The following is a 23,633-nucleotide window of genomic DNA, read 5'->3' on the forward strand; positions in this document are numbered from 1 at the left end:
GCGGTCAGCTTACAGCACGTCACTTCCGGTGGAATGTGACGTGCGACTGCGAGCTTTAAAGTGCTCCCAGCCCCCGGGTTTCCGCCGTGTATCCTGCTGGGCGAATGCGGTTGGACAGTAAGTAGTGATCGCGGGAAAGTAAACCTCCTGGCCAGCAACCTTGTCCTTGTCCCACTGCAGCGTTCAGTTATCCCTACCCCAGTCCTTGGAGAAAAAGCACAAATACGCAGCCACCCACCCACAAGTCACAATGCTAAATGGCCAGATTCCCAGACTGCTTGTCCTGGAAATGTTTCCGTTTATCCTTTCCACACCTTCATGGTGGCGGCCGTCCTCCAGTAATCAGTCCCCATATGCCACTATTTCTCCCTGTGTTCTGTCCCCGCCTTTCACAAGCATGTGTCCCATAACATCATCTGTATGCTGACCAATGCTGTTAATGGGAAGGTCCACTTAACCACGTACACATAGACAAGTGCTTGTGGACAGGGACGCTACATTTCCCTGAAGGCACACTGGGAGAGCATTGTGGAAGCTATCACCCAGTCGGACCCTGGGACTAAAGACGTGCTACCAACCCCGAGGAGGATTGCGGGCTCTGGTTCAATTAGGGTTGCCCCCACCTTCCACAGCTCCTTCACCTCCTATTCTTCACCCTCCATCTTAGAAACGTCAACACCAGTCACAATTTTAAACACTGCAGCACTGTCTTGGCCAAGCAGCAACAAGCTCTGCTGCAGATAATCTGCTTAGGTGACAAACTGCACACTGCCACAGAGTTATTGAAAGGTCTAACAGACCAGACTGATCTGTGGCTGTTGCCCCTGAACCTACAACCAGGCATGGCCTTGGGTGACAATGGCCGTAACATTATGAAGCTTGGAAACCTCCCACATGTACCATAACTGGCCTATGTGCTCAACTTAGTGCTTCAGCATTTTCTCAAAACCTACCCAGATCTGCTTGAGCTACTTCTGAAAGTATGCCGCTTGTGTGCCCATTTCAGTGGGCATTCAGCGTTTGCATCTTCCAGCTCACGACTTCTATGTGTTATGAACAGCGAAACGCACTAAATAAATAATAAAGTGCGTTCGCCGCTCGGGGTCCACCGTGCAGAAGGTGTTAAACTGCTGCTAATTAATGGCAGACACGCTATATGGCGGTATAATGCGCACGGGTTCAATGTCACCTGATGTGCGCAGAGCGGACTCTGCTAACTCACAGAGGCACTGTAACATAAATTTAAACACTGAGCCTGTTAGACTCACAGGTCTCAGCGAAATTGCACGCACGGTATCAGGTCACAGGACACGGGTCCAAGACAGGGGACGGCGTCCGTCTAGACCTACCGTGCGTGCGGCATTGATACTGCAGATGCCGATAAGTGCTGCTGAATGCAGCGCAGCGGCAGACACAGCCGCTATGCGATAGTGCCATGAGAGACGAGACACCACCGGACGCTAGTGTAGAGGTGCGGTGTGCAAAGTGGCCTAAGGCTTGCCACTGACTGGCGCTGACTCTTTCTATAGTTCCCTATCCACATGCGTAATATCAGAGGGAAGGGAATCTCAGTCACCAGAATCATACATCCATCACCATTCACACATCTAGCAAGAAGAGTCTATACTAGCGCATGGCCGAGCGGCCATGCGGGCCTTTTATAGCCGTGCACTGCCAGGACCTTACAGATCTATGAGATGGACCAATCAGATCTGGAGAAGGACCTGAGCACGTGACTCCCGACCTCCAATGGGAGATCGTCTCGTGAGCATGCTCAGTGGAGCGGCAGAGGAGCTTAGCCTCAGGAATGACTTGCTGCAGAGCAGCATGTGAGGCTCTGGATTCCTGTTGTGTAGCTGCAGGAATCCGGCGCCTAACACTATGTGATGTCACCACACATTGGAACTCAACGTTACATATGTTGGCAAGGCTTTGTGAGCAGCTGAGTGCCGTAGTTGAATACCAGCTACCCCACGCCCATTGGTATTCCGGTCACCTTCCACACATAAGAGCTCCAAAACTTTGAGAACTTGACCAAGATGGCGAGCGGCGATTATGCCATAATCAGCATCAAAATATATCCTGGTCCACTGGCGTTTGGCCCAAAATTATTTTAATCTTGAGCAGTCTCTTTGGATAACAGCTACCACCTGCTGTCAAATATTATAAAGTGTATGCATACATAATCAGCATCACCCTCCCACTTGTCTGTCTACTGAAACGCTCACTACTCACAATTAAATAAGAGTCTTTGCAGGCAGTACAAGTTGAGATGAAGCAGGAAACTATGCTGGGTGAAGTTACACAGCCCAGCCTCATCTCATCTCCTCAATGCAAATTGGATGAGGAGGAAGATGAGGATAAGGAACAGGAGCTGTTTGTTTGCACTACCCACCACCTTCATTCTGCTTGTTCAGCATGGAAGGCCTGAAGACGAGGAGGAGAGAGAGGATGAGGACGATGATGAGGAGTACAACATGGACAGTCATCCTCTTGATGGGGACAAGAAAGTCTTGGCTGTTGGCAGTCTGGCACGCAAAGCTGAGATAATGTTCCGCTGCCTTTCCTGCGACCCTCACGTTTTACACATTTTCGCCAACACTAATTACTGGTTGGTCACCCTTGTAGACCCACGCTAAAAAAAACAACTTTACATCTCTCCTTCCTGTGGCGGAGAGGTCGTATAAAATGTTGTAGTACCAGAAGGCCCTAGTTGAAGAATTATTAAAAAAATTCCCATCTGACAAAACTGGCTACAGAGGCTACAGTTCCTTGGATAACCAAGGAGTAGAGACTAGGGAGACACATACCAGATGCATCAGAGGTACGGGAACACTCTCAAACTTCTGGGACAGTTTTATCCCATCCCTGATCTGCTGAGTACTCTGACAAAGAGGGAAAAATTTTGGAAGATGCTGAAAGAGTGCCTTGCCGACCGTACTAGTGTCCTCCATGATTCCACTGTGCCTTACAACTATTGGGTATCCAACCTAGACACATGACATGAACTGTCTCTCTATGTCTGGGAATTCCTGGCCTGCCCTGCTGCTAATGTTTTGTCAGAGTGGGTTTTTAGTGACTCCGAGGATGTTATAACCAATAGGCGCATCTGCCTGTCAACTGAAAATGCTGACAGGCTGACTCTTATCAAAATGAACAAAGACTGGATTGGGCCAGACTTCTGTACATTACCACATGACAGCAGCAGAACATAAACTCAAATGCAGTGGTTTTTTTTGTTTTGTTTTTTTCTGGTGTATTCCCACGCACCCCTTCCCACCCAAATATGGTTATATGGTTCAGGATTTTGTCTTTTTGGTGTCGTCCTCCAACTCCACCATCATATCAACATGATGACCATTCTTCCCTTGATATAAATTTTTGAAGGGTGTTTATGATGTTTGTATTAATTTTTAGAGGCCTACCTCGAACATTATTTTATATATGTATATTCCCTAGGGGTAAATGTTTTTCAGCTCATGCACTCAGGATACTAAAGGATACCCACTCCTTAATAATGGGAAGAAAATGATTTCTGAGGCACTACACTACGTCTCTTGAAAGGGGTATTGGAGTGCCTCCTTCTAATTTTGCTTTCACTTAGTGCATACGCTTAACCAGTCTACGAGACTCACTCCGTGGAAATGGGAAAAAAAGCTTTTAAGAGGATCAACCTTCTACTTGAAGGAAATTTTTTTTAAACCAAATGAACCAGTGGGCTCTATTAGTATATGATCCAGTGCCTTGTTGTGGTCTGTCAGGTGGGAGTCACATAGTGAGTTCTCACACTGCATACAGGATTTCACAGCCGGGACAGAAGACTTTGTGCAGTAAGTACAGAAGATCCTGATTATCACAGCTGACACCTGGCACTATGTGTCAGGGGTAGTCACGGACCGCCCCCGGCACATTAACCCCTGGCACACTGCGATCAAACATGATTGCAGTGTACCGGGGGATTAGGGAAGCATCGGGCAGGGAGGGGGCTCCCTGTGTGCTTCCCTGAGACTTCCGGATCCAAGATGGCTGCGGGGGCCTGCAGGGAGGCTGTGAGAAATCCTGCAGCAGCGCCTGTCAGATTGCTGATCTGACACAGCACTGTGCAAAGTGTCAGATCAGCGATCTGACACTAGACAGTGATGTCCCTCCCTGGGACAATAAGATAAAGTAAAAAAAAAAGTGTAAAAATAATTTATAAAAAATCCCTAAATAAATTAAAAAAATATTCCCTAATAAATTCATTTTTTGGAAATAAAAAAAACAATAAAAGTACACATATTTAGTATCGTCGCATCCGTAACGACCAGCTCTATAAAACTGACTCACTAGTTAACCCCTTTAGTGAACCCCTTAAAAAATAAAAATAAAAAGCAAAGCAAAAAACAATGTTTTATTATCATACCGCCGAACAAAAAGTGCAATAACATGCGATCAAAAAGACGTATATAAATAAGCATGGTATCGCTGAAAATGTCATCTTGTCCAGCAAAAAACAAGCCACCAGACAGCGTCATCAGCGAAAAAATAAAAAAGTTATAGCTTGCAGAATAAAGCAATGCAAAAATAATTATTTTTTATATAAAATTGTTTTCATTGCATAAAAGCGCCAAAACATAAAAAAAGACATAAATGAGGCATCGCTATAACTGTACCGACCCGAAGAATAAAGCCGCTTTATCAATTTTATCGCACGCGGAACGGCGTAAACGCACCCCCAAAAAGAAGTTCATGAAATGCTAGTTTTTGTTCATTCTGCGTCCCAAAAATTGGAATAAAAAGTGATAAAAAAAGTCACGTGCCCGAAAATGGTACCAATAAAAACGTCAACTCGTCCGGCAAAAAATAAGACCTCACAGGACTCTGAGGGTCAAAATATAGAAAAATTATAGCTCTCAAAAATGTGGTGATGCAAAACTATTTTTACAATAAAAAAGCGTCTTTTAGCGTATGACAGCTGCCAAACATAAAAACCTCTAAAAATAGTAAATCAAACCCCCCCTTTATCACCCCTCTAGTTAGGGAAAAATAATACAATTTAAAAAATGTATTTATTTCCATTTTCCCATTAGGGTTAGGGCTAGGGTTAGGGTATGGGTTAGGGCTAGCGTTAGGGTTAGGGCTAGGGCTGAGATTAGGGTTAGGGGTGTGTTGGGGTTAGGGTTGAAGTTAGAATTGGGGGGTTTCGACTGTTTAGGCACATCAGGGGCCCTCCAAACGCAACATGGCGTTTGATCTCAAATCCAGCCAATTCTGCTTTGGAAAAAGTCAAACGGTGCTCCTTCCCTTCCAAGCTCTGCCATGCACCCAAACAGTGGTTTACCCCCACATATGGGATATCGGTCTACTCAGGACAAATTGCACAACTTTTGGGGTCCAATTTTTCCTGTTACCCTTGGGAAAATAAAAAATTGGGGGCAAAAATATTATTTTTGTGGAAAAAATATGATTTTTTTATTTTTATGGCTCTATGTTATAAACTTTGGTGAAGCACTTGGGGGTTCAAAGTGCTCACATATCTAGATAAGTTCCTTGGAGGGTCTAGTTTCCAAAATGGGGTCACTTGTGGGGGGTTTCAACAGTTTAGGCACATCAGGGGTTCTCCAAACATGACATGACACCCGCAGACCATTCCATCAAAGTCTGCATTCCAAAATGTCACTACTTCCCTTCGAGCCCCGACATGTGCCCATACAGTAGTTTTCTCCCACATATGGGGTATCAGCATACTCAGGACAAATTGGACAACAACTTTTGGGGTCCAATTTTTTCTGTTACCCTTGGAAAAATAAAAAATTGGGGACTAAAAGATCATGTTTGTTGAAAAAATATGATTTTTTTATTTTCACGCCTGGGCGTTATAAACTTCTGTGAAGCCCTTGGGGGTTCAAAGTGCTCACCACCTATCTAGATAAGTTCCTTGGGGGGTCTAGTTTCCAAAATGTTGTCATTTGTGGGGGGTTTCCACTGTTTAAGCACATCAGGGGCTTTCCAAACGCGGCATGGCGTCCAATCTCAATTCCAGCCAAAAAAGTCAAATGGCGCTGCTTCCCTTCAGAGCTCTGCCATGCACTCAAATAGTGATTTACCCCCACATGTGGGGTATCAGCGTACTCAGGACAAATTGCACAATAACTTTTGGGGTCCTATTACCCTTGGGAAAATAAAAATTGGGCGTGAAAAGATCATTTTTGTGGAAAAAATATGATTTTTTAATTTTACGGCTGTGCGTTATAAATTTCTGTGAAGCCCTTGGGGGTTCAAAGTTCTCACTACACATCTAGATAAGTTTCTTGGGGGGGTCTAGTTTCCAAAATGTTGTCATTTGTGGGGGGTTTCCACTGTTTAGGCACATCAGGGGCTTTCCAAACACGACATGGCGTCTGATCTCAATTCCAGCCAAAAAAGTCAAATGGCGCTGCTTCCCTACCGAGCTCTGCCTGTGCGGGGTTTCCACTGTTTAGGCACATTAGGGACTTTCCAAACACGACATGGCGTCTGATCTCAATTACAGCCAAAAAAGTCAAATGGCGCTGCTTCCCTTCCGAGCTCTGCCATATGCACAAATAGTCATTTACCCCCCACATATGGGGTATCAGCGTACTCAGGACAAATTGCACAATAACTTTTGGGGTCCTATTACCCTTGGGAAAATAAAAATTGGGGGTGAAAAGATCATTGTTATGGAAAAAATATGATTTTTTAATTGTACGGCTGTACGTTATAAACTTCTGTGAAGCCCTTGGGGTTTCAAAGTTCTCACAACATATCTAGATAAGCTCCTTGGGGGGGTGTAGTTTCCAAAATGTTGCCACTTGTGGGGGGTTTCCACTGTTTAGGCACATCAGGGGCTCTTCAAACGTGACATGGCGTCCGATCTCAATTCCAGCCAATTTTGCGTTGAAAAAGTCAAACAGCACTCCTTCCCTTCTGAGCTCTACCATGTGCCGAAACAGTGGTTCCCCCCACATATCAGGTATCAGCATACTCAGGACAAATTGCACAATAACTTTTGCAGTCCAATTTCTCCTATTACCCTGGGTAAAATAAAAAAAATTGGACCTGAAGTAATTTTTTTGTGAAAAAAAGTTAAATGTTCATTTTTTTAAACATTCAAAAAATTCCTGTTAAGTTTTTTTCAGTGTCATATCTCTGTGATTTAAGAGCATAAAAATTCAAAGTTGGAAAATTGCGAAATTTTCAAAATTTTCACCAAATTTCCATTTTTTTCACAAATAAACGCAAGTTACATGAATGAAATTTTACCACTAACATGAAGTACAATATGTCATGAGAAAACAATGTCAGAATCACCGGGATCCATGGAAGCGTTCCAGAGTTATTACCTCAAAAAGGGACAGTGGTCAGAATTGTAAAAATTGGCCCGGTCATTAACGTTCAAACCACCCTTGGGGGTAAAGGGATTAAAATACTTTTTACTGGCTGTGTGTGTCTTTACTTAACTCTTTCATTACTATAGGATTAGTAATGGATAGGCGTCTTATTGACGCCTCTCCATTACTAACCAGACTTGATGTCACCTTACAATACAAAGCCGACATTAACCCCTTATTACCCCATATGCCAGCGCTACATGGCAATGGGAAGAGAGAGGCTAAGCGCCGGAATTCATTCCTGGGTGGCTGCGGGCAGGTGTTTGCAGCCGGGGTGGGGGCAGGGCAATATCTATGGTCCCTTCCTAGGCTATGAATATCAGCCCGCAGCTGTCTGCATAGCCTTTTAGCTGAGGGCTGATATTAATAGCTTGGGAAGCTCTATGGGTATTACCCCCTTCCCATGCTATAAACATCGGCCCCCAGTCACTGGCTTTCTCTTTCTGGACTGGAAAATAGCGTGGGAGCCCACGCAATTTTTTTCCCTTTTTTTTATAATTAAACATATTCCGTTTAAGGCCGGGGTCACACTTGCGAGAAACTTCCACGAGTCTCGCACCTCAATTCCCGGCACTGCGGCCGCACTCGGGACTGGAGTGTGAGGCTGCATGTATTTCTGTGCAGCTAAACTCTCCGTTATGAGTGCCGGTGGCAGTGCCGGGTATTGAGGTGCGAGACTCGTGCGAGTTTCTCGCAAGTGTGACCCAGGACTAATTTTTTCTATCTAAAGATATATCTATCTATAGATCTATTTATCTATCTAAAAATAAAAATAATAAGTAGCACAAAAATATAATAGGGTGCAAAAAGGCTTAGGCTGGGTTCACAATGCGTTAGGGTGAATTCGCTAGTGCTATCCGTTTGATAGCGCCGTTAACGCTATCTAACGGATACGTTAGTGCACCCATTGACTGCAATGCAAATAACGCATACTAACTTATGCCGAAAACGGCATGCGTTAGCAAATATGCGTTATTTTCTAACGTACCCTCGAACGCTGCTTGCAGCGTTTTTGGGTGCGTTAGCAATAACGCACAGTGAACGGACCCTTTCGTTGTGCATAGGATTGTATGGGCTAATGCATGGTAGCGCTTGGTACCATAGCGCTACCATGCGTTAACGCATACCGTTAGCGCTATGGCGCTAAAGTGCACAAAAGTGACATTAACGTTATTGCATCCGTTTAACGGATCCGTTAAACAGTTGCCCTAATGCAATATGAGCCTAGCCTTACAGGCATGTACCAAACCTTTACAATAAATCCAAAAAAGATGATGAAGGCATCACTTCTTTAGAAATAACAAGTGGAGTTTATTGGCCCATGTTATAGGCCCATCTATCTATCTATCTATCTATCTATCTATCTATCTATCTATCTATCTATCCCATATCTATCTATCTATCAATCTATAGATATATCTATCTATATATACATATATACAGTATATCTATATATATATATATATATATATATAGATAGATAGATAGATATAAAGATAGATATATCTATATACCAAACCTTTACAATAAATCCAAAAAAGATGATGAAGGCAGCACTTCTCTAGAAATAACAAGTGGAGTTTATTGGCCCATGTTATAGGCCCATCTATCTATCTACCTATCTATCTATAGATACATATATACAGTATATATACAGTATATATATATATATATATATATATATATAGATAGATATAAAGATAGATATATCTATAGATAGATAGATAGATAGAAGTAAAAGTGTCATAATACTCTGACATTGTTCCCAGCAGTAATCTGGGATTTAAAGATGCTCTCAGGGGTCTCTCCCATGCTGTTCCCTATTTCCATAGTTTTCAGCAATTTTTAGACCCTTTCCAGACCTTTTCAAGGGGGGGGGGGGCGGCGCTGGAAAAATGCAAGTTTCCCATTGACTTACATTATACTCGAGCACTCAAGCATTAAGATTTGCTTGAGTCGAGTAACGAGTACCTGAGCATTTTAGCGCTCTCCCATCACTATTATAGATACCTTGAAGGGACTTTTGTAATTTCCAACTACTGAAAAATATGGCAAATCAGTTGCAAAGTAGTGACACCATACACTGCTAAATCGTAGGAGCAAACAAAACGCTCCACTAAAATGCTGGATGTGTTTTTCATGAAGTGTCATTTTTGGTTCCCTTGAGGCTGAGTCATGTGGCAGCTTTACAACCAGCATTTTTCTTTCAATGTTGTAAATCTAAAATAGTGAGTGGCTTCCAAGCAGAAGTCATCTGAAGAATGATCAGGTAACTTCTTTCAAGCTGTTTGCACCTGTGAAAATGAGAAGCGGTTAAAAAAAGCTGAAAAAGCTAAAAAAATGGAACATGTTCAGCAAGTCAGTTTTACTTTGCAGTGCATATGTTCATTCTTTTTTACGTTTCTGCAACATTTTTTCTGGTGATGTATGGAGCATACCTGTCTGAAAATGATGCCATGTGCACATACTCTTAAAGTACCCCTTTACATTTTTCACTCTTTGACTCATTGCAGCCATTTGGTAAATTCAAAAAAGTTAATTTTTTTCATTAATGTACACTCTGCACCACATCTTGACTGAAAAACAACAGAAATGTAGAAATGTTTGCAAATTTATTAAATAAGAAAAACTGAAATATCACATGATCATAAGTATTCAGACCCTTTGTTCAGTATTGAGTAGAAGCATCCTTTTGAGCTAGTACAGCCGTGTGTCTTCTTGGAAATGATGCAACAAGTTTTTCACACCTGGATTTGGGGATCCTCTGCCATTTGTCCTTGCAGATCTTCTCCAGTTCCATCAGGTTGGATGGTGAACGTTGGTGGGCAGTCATTTTCAGGTTTCTCCAGAGATGCTCAATTGGGTTTAGGTCAGGGCTCTGGCCGGGCCAGTCAAGAATGGTTGCAGAGTTGTTCTGAAGCCACTCCTTTGTTATTTTAGCTGTGTGCTTAGGGTTATTGTCTTGTTGGAAGGTGAACCTCCGGCCAAGTCTGAGGTCCATATCACTCTGGAAGAGGTTTTCCTCCAGGATACCTCTGTACTTGGCCGCATTCATATTTCCCTCAATTGCAACCAGTCGTCCTGTCCCTGCAGCTGAAAAACACCCCCATAGCATGATGCTGCTGCCACCATGTTTCACTGTTGGGACTGTATTTTGCAGATGATGATCAGTGCCTTGTTTTCTCCACACATACAGCTCATCAGACCAGAGAATCTTATTTCTTATAGTCTGGGAGTCCTTCATGTGTTTTTTTTAACAGTCTATGCGAACTTTCCCCCATCTCCCTACTGCATCTGTGGAGCTCAGCCACAGTGATCTTGGGGTTCTTCTTTACCTCTCTCACCAAGGCTCTTCTCCCACGATTGCTCAGTTTGGCTGGATGGCCAGGTCTAGGAAGACTTCTGGTGGTCCCAAACTTCTTCCATTTAACTATTATGGAGGCCACTATGCTCTTAGGAACCTTGAGTACTGCAGAAATTCTTTTGTAACCTTGGCCAGATGTGTGCCTTGCCACAATTCTGTCTCTGGGCTCCTAGGCCAGTTCCTTTGACCTCTTGATTCTCATTTGGTCTGACACTGTGAGCTGTGAGGTCTTATATAGACAGGCTTGTGCCTTTACAAATCATGTCCTATCAGTTTAATTAAACACAGCTGGACTCCAATGAAGGAGTAGAATCATCTCAAGGAGGATCACAAGGAAATGTACAGCATGTGACTTAAATATGCGTGTCAAAACAAAGGGTCTGAATACTTATGACCATGTGACAGATCAGTTTTTCTTTTTTAAGAAATTCAAAAAATTTCTACATTTCTGCTTTTTTCAGTCAAGATGGGGTGCAGAGTGTACATTAATGAGAAAAAAAAGATATTTTTTGAATTTACCTAACGGCTGCAATGAAACAAAGAGTGAAAAATTTAAAAGGGTCTGAATACTTTCCATACCCAGTGTATGTGCACACACAGCTTTTTGAGGAGGCTTTGGAGAAGAAACTGTGCAGAAAGTCTCTAAACTGCTCCTCAAAACTCCTCCATAACTTTAACTGGCTATGTGTCACAAAGTTTTTCAGAGTCTATTGATCAGAAACTGAGTGGAAACTCTCCAAATCCTCCTCAAAAATGCAAAACTCATGAAACATTTGGAGCTTCTGCTCAGTTTCCATTGCAAAAACCCAGGAAAAGGAATCTGCGTGCACATAGCCACTTTTTGCTCCAAAAGCTCATCAAAAAGACTCGTGTGCACATCACCTTAATTTGCTCTTGTGCCCCCTCAGAAGCAGAGAACCTGAGCTGCCTTCTAAACTAAATGAAGTGATTGCATTTTTTTAAATTTTTGAGCTAACAGTATCATAAGGATCTATAAAGTGTTAGGTTGTGTTCCCATGAAGAGTATTTGGTGAGTTTTTGATGTTGCATCTTTTCTCCTGTATTTTTGCAATTAAATTAGCAGTTAAATTAGGTTGCGTGGAGACGTGGGGGGTCAGCGAGTGCTCTAGTCCATTGGTCGAGACCACAAGAACCAGGGATCATCCCACTGAATCCTCTCCTTTTACTGTGGGCATAATACTACTCAGACAACACAGTGTGAGGGTAAAACAGCATGGCAATACTTAATTGACCACCAAACAGACAGTAACATATAGAACATATAGAACAGTTCCAGCAAAATACACAAGATGGTACAAAATTGTCTCATCTTTCCGCTGACATGTTGGGATTAGAACAGCTGCGACTTCGGAGCTTCCAGAGCCAACTACCCCCACCTGTGGCACTCACAGAGAGGAGGTAATGACAGGCTTAAGAACCTGACAGTCCATTTAGGTATGTGACTAGGTGACCAGAGGGTCACCCCCTGGCTTCTCTAAACATTTCCATGGAGCCACGTGACCTGTGGGTCCCAATCTTGGCTTCCTCAAACACATCCATGGGGCTCAGATGACCGGCAGGTCCAAATCCTGGCTTCCCCAAACATATCCATGGGCTCAGTGATAGTCAATGGAGCAGATCTCTATTCTTTCAGATGGGGCCATGGTTCCCTAAGCTGATTTCTTGTAGAATGTCAGATCTGTGTTCCTTGTGATGGAGCCATGATGTCCTGGTTGCTGTCATGTAGAGTGTTCCTGGCTGTGGTTTAATAAAAAGTCTCTGGTTTACTTGTTACAGAGGAATATCCCCCTTTTTATATTTCACAACTGTTATCTTTCAAGCCATCATCCAGAGGTCAAGGGAAAGGTGTGATGAGATTAACTCACATTGAGTATTTAATCAATCTGCATGGTTTGTTTTTCTTTGTTTTGCAGGTCAACAAACCACAGGACTCACACAATGGTCTATCAACATATTTATCAAGCATCCATTATTCAATGATCCTGCATAACCTGCCTTGCAAAGATAGCAGAAAACAAGTTACAACAAACGTCAACTCAAAAGTCAACGATAGGGTATGTGCACACAATTAGTAAATGCTGCGGGTTGCATGTTGCATACTTGTGCAGCGTACAATCCGCAACGTCTAGTAGTTACAGCAAAGTGTATGGAATTTTCAAGAAATCCAGTCCGTAGCATGTCTATCTTGCGGGGACGCGAGCCTCCGCAAGATAAATTTCACCCGTACAATGTATTGGACAAGGTGAATCTGCACGGTTCAGTGAACACATGTGCATTCACCTGCGATCAATAACCAGCAGCGCTTTGGACACAGCGGACATGCGCTGCATCCAAAGCGCTGCCAATTGCTGATCATGTGCACATATCCTTAATGGTTCATATAAATAATAATAATCTATGTTTCTTGACCAACCAAAGAACAAACACAAAATTCAAAAGTCAACATAAAGATAGCAGTCTATACCTCCTGGCTTACTGAAAATAGACGTCTGGATAATTAAGATTAAATGCTGTGTCATCACAGGTTACTTCTCTGTTCAGAATGTCATGTTTTAAATAAAGCTGCTTAGTTTTTGATACTTCCTGGTATTTGTCATTTGAAGATTTTACCTGTGGATTTTCTTTATCTAATGCAGTTCTATGGGGAAAATCTACATACAGAACTCAGTGTCCCCGCAAGAGAAATTGACATATTGCAGAATTGAAACAGGTCATTTTATGGTGACTAAAAAAGAAGCCCAGTTGGCATGAGATATCTATAAATCCCATCCACTTTGCTGGAACTGTAAGACGCTGAGTTTTTGTGCAGCGAAACCAAAAACACACCAAAACCTCATTGCGGGAATTTGACTTTAGTGTTCAGGCCAATATTTGCAGTCGTGTTGCACTCGTGAAGTTGGTTTAAATTTGTATTGCCCAAAAAAAACTTTTAACAGACTTATGTGTAAAATGCTATGGCCTCAATTCATCAAAAGTGTTTCTAAAAGAAGTATGGCATAAGACGCTTTCATTAGTTGCAAAATCTTTGTGCAACTTGAGATAGAATCATAGAATGGTAGAGTTGGAAGGGACCTCCTGGGCCATCTGGTCCAACCGCCTGCTCAAAGCAGGATTCACTAAATCATCCCAGTCAGATGTCTGTCCAGCCTCTGTTTGAAGACTTCCAGTGAAGGAGAACTCACCACTTCTCGTGGCAGCCTGTTCCACTCATTGATCAACCTCGTTGTCAAAAAGTTTCTTCTAATATCTAATCTGTGTCTCCTCCCATTCAGTTTTATCCCATTACTTCTAGTCTTTCCTTGTGCAAATGAGAATAAAGATAATCCTTCTACAATGTGACATCCCTTGAGATATTTGTAGGCCATCCTTACGCCAAACACTCCTTACTAATTCAAATACACAACCATCTGGGTTTTTGGCATGTGAGAGATGCTTATGTTGCATTAGAACGTTGACACAAAGGAAGTTATAAACGACATTCACAGATATGACAAATAATAAATTTAGTATTAGAGATGAAATAACATGCCAAACTAAGGGGGTGATATATATACTCAGGTGCCCTTGCAATAAAATCTATGTAGGCAGAACCAAGAGACGTTTAATGGATAGGATTAAGGAGCACCTGGATAACATTAAAAAAGGATTCAAAGGTCACCCCTTATCGCGTCATTTTTTGGACAAGCATAATCAGTCTTACAAGGGGGTATCCTATTGTGGAATCCAGGTGGTCCCCCAAAATCCAAGGAAGGGCAACTATTTGAAAGCTATGTCAAGAGTGGAGTCAAAGTGGATTTACACTCTTGACAGCCTGGCCCCAAAAGGCCTCAACCATGAGATTGAGCTATATGCTTTTTAGATAAAATTCTTAAAACATTAATCTTATTTTTATAATTTTTTTATTTTTTATTTATTTATTTATTTATTTTTATTTATTTTTAATACACTTATTGTTATTTCTATCTACATTTTATGAAGCATACAATTAAGGATGTACATACTACATCCGTGCGTCAGTTTTCGCCTTTATCCATATTTTCTTTATATAAAGATTCACGACGAGTACCATATGGTCAAATTAGTCCTTTCCCCCCCCTTCCATTTCTATCCTTTTTTCCGTTTTTTTTTTTTTTGATAAAGTGCTGGTAGCACACAAATACTTTTTAGAAAATATAGGTATCTATTTTATTATCGTGCGGAAGGTCAATCTGCTTGTGTAACCCTCCATACTCATGTTTTATTTATTTAGTTCCAGTAAAATTATTTGAAATTATCTTAAAATTGGTATAAATAAAAGTTATGTTTTAGTTTAGTATATTATGCTCACAAGTTAGGTATACTTTAATTATTTAGGAGACAAAGCGGACTATCCATTTTAATAAATCAACAATATAATATTGCAATTATAGCAGCAAGGCGTATCTTGAGGCAACAATACACACAGAAAAAAAACCAAAAAAAAACCCATACATTTCTGCCCAAGACTAATGATTGGTATGGGTTGCAGCTGGGTGAGCTATTATATAAGGACGGGCTGACAGGCATTCAGCATAGCCCTGACGAAGAGGGAAGCCCCCCTCGAAACGCGTTGGTTGGTTTGTGCCTCTCGTGCACCCGTCCTCCTCCCTGCCTGTGACGTCACAGTAGCTCCGCCCCCCACTCTCGCCGCGTCCTCGTCAATACTTCCGGCCGGAGTACACGAGGTGCTGGCGTCTACCCGCTCCCCTACTACACGCTGCATAGCCTATCGCTCCATCAGCAGCTGCTGCCGCAGCCGCTGCCTCAGCCAGATTGCGCCAGAGCAATCACCAGAAGTAAGTGCATAGAAGTCCTATTAGGACTAACTGAATATTGGAATGCTAGCATAATTAGGGTGTCTAGTGGATCCCTCCTTACACTGCATCGCTTATCACTCTATCAGCAGCCGCTGCCTCAGCCAGACTGCGACAGAGCAATCACCAGAAGTAATGCATAGAAGTCCTACCAGGACTAACTGGCTACTGGAACGCTAGCACTATTTGTGGGTTTAGTGGATCCCTCCTTACCCAGCACTTTGTCATTTTTTTCAACAGTGGATATCGTCCCTGCACCGGCTCTAAATAAAGCCAACAAAGACCATTATAGAGAGTCTATCAGGATTTACACCTGGGTAGCATAACAAATCTAGCACAAGTAAGTGCATATGTACCCCAGGAACTGGGACTGAATATCAAGGTTGTGGTCACTATTAGTAATTGAAATTCTCTTCATATTTAGTATTTTATCAATCGATCCACCATAAAGGGAACACCCCGAAGAGAATATAAACGTTAAGATACAACCAGTGAGTATGGTGGACATGCAAGGAGTGGTGTGACCTTTTGTATGTTTTATTGGTACCTTAATATATCATTGTTCCAATAGCGTCAGCAGCTATCAAAAACGAGATCTCTACCATCAGATAACCTGCAAACTACTTACCACATAGACATCTCAACACAGAATATTCTACAACAACTTTATTTTTAAGTAAGTACGTATAACTCCTGTTAAGTATTTATTTCCCCTTTTTTTTTTTTGTATACATCTGCTCAGCATAGCGCGGTGAATCACACAAATATACAGTTCGCTCAGCTATTAAGTCTCCTCTCAGTCTTCTCTTTTGCAAGCTAAACATTCCCAAATCCTGCAACCTTTCCTCATAAGACAGGGTTTGCAGACCGGTCACCATTCTGGTCGCTATAGAATAAATTCAAAACATTTTACAACTTAAGTCATTTTCACAACAGGCTGTGCTGAGGGTGGATGGAGGCTGAATGGGGGCCTGCTGCCATAGCCTGTCTAATTCTTGATGACTTGTGGCATACTTTATACCAGAAATCTTGCTTTGGTCCCTGAATGGAATAAGATTTGTGGTGAGATGCACACCACTTTTTAGACACTTCTAATTCATTAAAAGCTATGTGCCTCTCAATGAATAAGGAGTGCCTGACTTCCTCAACAAGACCAGTGTTCTTCCGCCGGTCTTGATGAATTGGAGCTTATTATGTGTCTCAATTAGTGATGTGCGAGTATACTCGTTGCTCGGGTTTTCCCAAGCTCGAGTGTCCTCCGAGTATTTTGGCTTGCTCGGAGATTTGGTTTGTGTCGAAGCCGCTGAATGATTTGTGGCTGCTGGACAGGCTGAATACATGTGAAGAATGCCTGTTTGGTAGGGAATTCCCACATGTATTCAGGCTGTCTAGCAGCCGCAAATCATGCAGCTGAGGCGACGAAAACTGAATCTCCGACCACGCCAAAATACTTGGAGGACACCCGAGCATGCTCAGGAAAACCCGAGCAACAAGTAAACTCGCTCATCACTAGTCTCAGTGTTTCCAAGTTATCTCTGTAATCAGAAAGTTTCACCTTGTTGAAACCTTTCCAGTCTTTATGGTCCTATTCTTTAATTACCACAAGATGGCAGCACAGCACAAAACACCTTCATTAACCCGCCTTAGGAAATAGAAGGAAACATGCAGTATTCTACAGACAGCATAGAGACAAACCAAAAAGATATACACGCAATATATGCTATTTTAGTATCAGAAAGTATTGTAAAAAAAGCTGCAAATTTTGATTTCTAACCAGGATGTGTCCAAATAATAATCTACACACATGTGCAATTTCTCATGAATGGGTTCAAGGACGGGAGGTTTTTAAAGGGAGTTCCTTCCGAAGTACTTTCATAGCACAGAACAGTGAGGCAGGAAGCCGGACATGTTTTTTTTTACAGTGACACTAATGCATTCAATGACATCCACGCCCTTACGATACACAGTTGAAGATACAGTATCAGCTGGTTTCCTGCCTCTCCGCTCCGCACCTTGTGTATGACACATGAACATCAGATAGAAGGTGATTTTTTTTTTATTAGTTCTTAGCCATTGTGGCAATTTAGGTTATCAAGCGATTAGGTGGGAGGGGTACAGCAGCCATTTGGGATGTGATGTATGGGATCATATGTAGAGATGAGCGAATTTGTTCGGGTTTTGGCCCCGAACCTGAATTTGTCAAATTCGTGCCATATTGGTGCTCTATTCGTGCCAAATGTATGTTTGATGATCGGTTTCAAACATATTCGGTAATTTCTATTCCCATTGATTCTAATGACGTTCGGTTGTGTTCGACGAATATTGCAAAAACAATATTCTATTCCGATCGTATTTGGAACCCAATCCGAACACATTCGCTCATCTCTAATCATATGTACAATTTTTGTGTGAAATGTCACAAGTTGGATATTGCATATATAGGCAATGTGTAAGGAAAAATTCTGCTGTGTACTCTGCTTTTTCTTCTGCCTCTTTAGAATATCCCAGATGTCACTCACCATGAAGGCATGGTTTCATCTTTTTGGAGGTTTGGTGTGAAATTAACATTTCTATCTTGGACTTTTCTAGCTTGAATTTCATTGAAATGCACAAAAAACTACATGTGAATGGGTTTTTCAAAACTGCAATCACGCCTTACATTTTTAGGTTATGCGACAGATTTTCCAAATACAGATTTTCCATCTTAGGAAAATCTTTGGTGGTAAGTCTTATAAGGAACCTATTACCTCCAAAAATTATACACAGAAATAAAGTTAGTCTGCAGATAAATAGCATTTAATTGCTTCCAGTCATCTTGGCGGTGCCAGGGATTGTAACCGTAACCACTCACTACATAGTGAGCGTGAGTGTAAAGACAGCCTGCTGTGCAGTGTGAACATTGCAGTAAATTTGCAGCAAAATCCACTGTGGATAATACATTCCACACATAGCTAAGGCTTAGGGACTCAAGAACATGGTTGTGTAAGAAGATGGACATGCTGCCCACCATTCCCTCTTGAAGAATCAAATTTATTGTTATAAAATGTTATGCTATGTAATATGAACTGTGATGTGTGTTAAAAGTATCTGAGATATTGACAATATGTGTAGTTAGGACAGTTAGAGATAATGTTTGGGACTAGCACAGAGTGTGAGGGACTGAGTTGCTGGGACGGTAACAATTTACTGTAAGAGGGTCAGATAGGACCTAAAGTACATAGTAAGTGATCCTAAAGGTCCAAGGTTAGCAGTAACCACATTCTGGGGTGACCCTAAGTGAGAGGAGACAGAAGAAAATGGATAACGAGATTTGGAGCAGAAGTAATTATGAGATAGAGTGACCATCTGGAAATGAGTCCTGCGAGGGGGCGCCTAGCCACGACACCCCGAGCTTATAATGCTGGAAGGTAACGGACCTAAACTGGAAAAGGTATTGGCAACCAGGTCAATGATAATAGTGAAAAAATATTACATACAAACTTTATTAATCAAGAATTTAGTGCACAAGGGTATGAAAAACAATCAAAAGAAAAGATGGTGTTATTACAAGTGACAAATACATACTGTATATACATATATATATATATCTATATATATAAATGCCTTATCACGTCTGTCTGTAACCGAAATCACGGGTCGCTGGCTGCGACCAATCAGCGACAGGCGCAGCTGTTTGTAACGGTAAGCTGCGCCTGCCGCTGATTGGTCCAATCAGCGTCGGGCGCAGTCGGGCGCAGCGCTCAATGGGGCGGCAGGCCTTGATCTGTAAAAAAGAGAATTAAAATAAAAAAAATGTTATTCTCACCTTCCGACGGCCTCCGATCTTCTTTCCACGCGCCCGGCCTCGCCGTCCCAGTAATGCCTTGCGCCTTAGACCAGAGATGACGTTACTCTCGCGAGAGTGTGACGTCATCAGCGGTGTTTCGCGCAATGCATTACTGGGACCGCGAGGCTGGGCGCATGGAAAGAAGATCGGAATACCAGGAAAGGGGGAGAGGGTGACCATACATACCAGCAAAGAGGGTGAGTGGGACCATGCATACCAGCAATGGGGGGGAAGGAGACCATGCATACCAGCAATGGGGGGGAGGGAGGGGGACCATGCATACTAGGAAAGGGGGGTGAGGATGACCATACATACCAGCAAAGGGGGGTGAGGGGGACCATGCATACCAGGATTGGGGGGTGAGAGGACCATGCATTCCAGGATTGGAGGGTGAGGGGACCATGCTTACCAGGAAAGGGGGGGTGAGGGTGACCATGCATATCAGGATTGGGGGGTGAGAGGACCATGCATATCAGGATTGGGGGTGAGGGTGACCATGCTTACCAGGAAAGGGAGGTGAGGGGACCATGCATACCAGGAAAGGGGGGTGAGGGGGACCATGCATACCAGGAAAGGGGGGTGAGGGGGACCATGCATACCAGGAAAGGGGGGTGAGGGGGACCATGCATACCAGGAAAGGGGGGTGAGGGGGACCATGCATACCAGGAAAGGGGGGTGAGGGGGCCATGCTTTCCAGGATAGGGGGGAGGGGTACCATGCATATCAGGATTGGGGGTGAGAGGACCATGCATATCAGGATTGGGGGGTGCAGTATTGGATTATTATTAAAACTTCATAAATAAACTACATACATATTCTAGAATACCCGATGCATTAGAATCGGGCCACTCACTCACTGCTCAAAGAAATAAAGGGAACACAAACAGCCTGTTGTGAGTGTGTATTTTGTATGTGTGGAGTTTCCTTTGTACCCTTGTCTTTGTCCCTCTCTCTGTCGGGTTGGTATGCTGCGGTACACAGTAGTGCATCTCTTCCCTGGGTGGGGGAAGGGGACAGATGTAGGGCTGTTGTAGAAGATAGGGCAAGGGTGGAGGCCCCGGCATCTTCGCAATCTGACGTATCCCGAGGAACAGGGTGAGCTAGGGCGCCCCCTAGTGTTAGAGCCAGGAAAGGTGCCCATGGTCCCACGTCACTCGCCAGTCGAATTGTGACACTCAACTGATGAAGGCTGGGCTTTGGGTCTTGACCAGGCGGAGTCTGAATCCCAGGTCTTGACTTGCATAGTCTGGTTCTCAATGTTTTCCTCATGACGTCCAGCCTGTGTCGGTCCGCAAGCGCATCCCGGTAACTTGGCGTCTGCGTCCCTCCACTCACACATCCTGCTGGTTTTTCTTGTTGGCACCAACTGCTTTCCTGACTTGTCACAAGGCCTTTTATATTGGATTACTATGCCACATTTACTACCTGACCCGGAGTTCTCTTTAGCGCCATCCTTCCAGAAACACTTATTCCATCTTTCGGTACTGCCTTGTTCAGTTTGGACAGTAGCTGGTCACTTTTGGTCACAAGTGCTACACAAAGTTGAGGAACCATATCTTCTATTGCGCACCTCCTTACAGTGTAGTATACATGTTCACGAGGCAGTTTTGGTACAGTATCTGTATGGGTGAAATCTATGGTGATTTGCTTTGCTATATTTGCCGCATGTGAAGAGAGCCATGAAAGTTTACATATTTTTGAAAATTTGAACTGCACAAATCCACTGAAATCTACATCAAAATCTACATGTGGAACAGGAATATTTTCCACTGGTACCTAATTTAAAATGAGTATTTATTGTATTGTTACGTAAGATATGGAAGAATATTCTGATGACAACTATTAAAATATCCATTAAAACCACCTGAATGACACTGACCTGAAAGTGTTATCTCAACAATGTTATGACATATTGCTATGATATGCCATAACATTCCTGCTGAAGGGAAAATGTGTGCAGTAGGTGTACTTACAGACACCCTATTAGTAAATGATGGATTATTCCAGCTATATGGCACTATTTACTATAGTTGGAAAGCCCAAAGAATTTTTTCCTTTTTTCCCTCTAGAATGCTGTCAGTACCTACATAAGACCTATTTTTCATCTGGACTAGATCTTTCCCTGGTGCCATTTTTAATGACCCATATGTTAATGGTGAATGTACTGTATATTTATTTATAAGTTGAAGTAAATGCAAAAATAGGGTATTTTTTATTTTTTTCCTTATTATTTTATGTTTTCCATTCCATTCTCAAATCACCTAAAAAATACAGGTTTTTAGATCCTGTTCTTATGGTTATTGTGATAAGAAATTGCAAAAATATTGCATATATGCATATAATCAATGGGGATTAAGTACACAGGCTCTTTTTCGCGAATGAGAGTTTTCTCATAGTTTTGTAACTTTATTTTACTGTAATTTTGCAGACATTTATTTCACTCTATTGAATGATGGAAAAAAATTGCATTTTTTTTATGCAAAGCTTTCTTTTGATCTTTTATATATTGACTTGCATTGTAAAGTATAGATCGTCTTTTGAGCGGAAAAGACCAGAGGAATAGACATGTGACTTTTTTAACCATTTAAAATTTTTGGAAACCTGATGTGGTTAAAAGAATCTGAAAAGCCTGAACATATGAACAGTAATTCATTTTTACATTTGCATGTGTTTTTCTTTTGAGCGAATTTCTAGCAGTTTTTAAAGGCGGTTTAACAGTGGAATCCTCCTTAAAAAAGATGTCTTTTACACATACTCTTAGGCTACATTCCCACGATGAGCTTTTGGTGAGTTTTAAATTATTTTACTTGTGTTTTTTTATTGTGTTTTGTGAGTGTCTTTTTTACATGCGCTTATATCATGTTTTTGATGCTTCTCTTTTTGATGTGTCATGTTTTAAATAAAGCTGCTTTATTTGTGATACTTGCCATTTCTGACGCATTTCCAGATTGAAAATGCACTAAAAACGCATGTGAGTTTTTTTCATCTGTGGATTTTCCGCATCTAATGTAAGCCTATGGGAAAAATTTGCACAGAATACTCAGAGTACCCCCCCAAGAGAATTTGACATGTTGTGGATTTGAATCACGCTTCACAGGTCAGTTTACGCTGATGAAAAAATAGCACAGTGGTGATGAGATTTCTATTAATCCCATCCACTTTGCTGGAACTGTAAGACACTGTGCTTTTGACACAGCAAAAACATGCAGCATCAAAAACGCATCAAAAGCTCATCGTGGGAACATCGCCTTAGGAAGCAAGAAGCTTCTTCAAAACTCCCTTAAAGAAACGCTCTCATCAAAATTTGTATCCTCTCTATATATTGCAGTCACCTTACATTTTACTCTGTGTACTTACAATTGCTCATTTTCCCTTTCTACGCAGCTAATTTTTTTTTTTGTTAGGTCTATGACATCACATCATTAAAAACTGACTATCTGAATCCTTCTAATCTCTATGTAAAAACAGGAGGTCACTTTTCCATATCAGTCATCACTGCAAAAGTCTCTGGTAGGGGAAGGAGAGAGCAGCTGGGTCAGGAGTTGGTTGAAGATGGGAGGAAAAATGCAGGGACAAGAGATTCCCAGTTTCTACATAGAGCAGAGAAAAGAGAAGAATTAACGGAGTAGAAAGGCAAAATGAGCAATTGTAAGTACACAGTGCTATATCATTTGGGGACAGCAAAATGTTAAGATAAAAACTTTTGATGAGAGGGCTTCTTTAAAGAAGGAGGGTTTCTAAAAGTGTTTGCTACAAAAAAAACTATAGAACATACGGTAAGTATAGTACAATTCTAAATCAACTGTTAAAACCACAATTGTATAACTCACAAAGTGGTTATTGTGGTTAACAAAGAAATACTTAGTATTGAGCCCTGCAGTGGCAGCATTGTGTTTCTATTTTAAATTGTGTTCATTTTTTATGATAATAAAGATATTTGGTTAAATATACTCTGGTTGTTGGGATTTTTTAGGGCTCATGTTCATGTCATAAAGTAAATGATGAGCTGTTACCTTAAAGGTAATTGCATGTTCTATACACGTATGTTTCGTGTATAATAACTATCATAACAAACATTATTTACACAATAATGATATAATGCTACATATGCACAGTAACCAATTGATCAATATTCGGCTCAGCATTGTAATATACAATATGTGAATGAGGCTTAAAGTAATATTCATCTTCCGCCATCC

General features: G+C 41.9%; 1 long non-coding RNA gene across 1 annotated transcript; it reads left to right on the forward strand.

Moving 5' to 3' along the window:
• Positions 1 to 41: 41 nt before the first annotated feature.
• LOC141049634 (uncharacterized) lies at positions 42 to 16,506 on the forward strand. The gene is made up of 3 exons (XR_012220404.1): positions 42 to 117; positions 12,690 to 12,830; positions 15,849 to 16,506. It is a non-coding gene; the product is annotated as an uncharacterized lncRNA (long non-coding RNA).
• Positions 16,507 to 23,633: the final 7,127 nt, after the last annotated feature.

This window comes from Dendrobates tinctorius, unplaced genomic scaffold (genome assembly GCF_039654945.1).
Source record: "Dendrobates tinctorius isolate UK_male_01 unplaced genomic scaffold, ASM3965494v1 ptg000011l, whole genome shotgun sequence".
Classification (NCBI taxonomy): domain Eukaryota; kingdom Metazoa; phylum Chordata; class Amphibia; order Anura; family Dendrobatidae; genus Dendrobates; species Dendrobates tinctorius.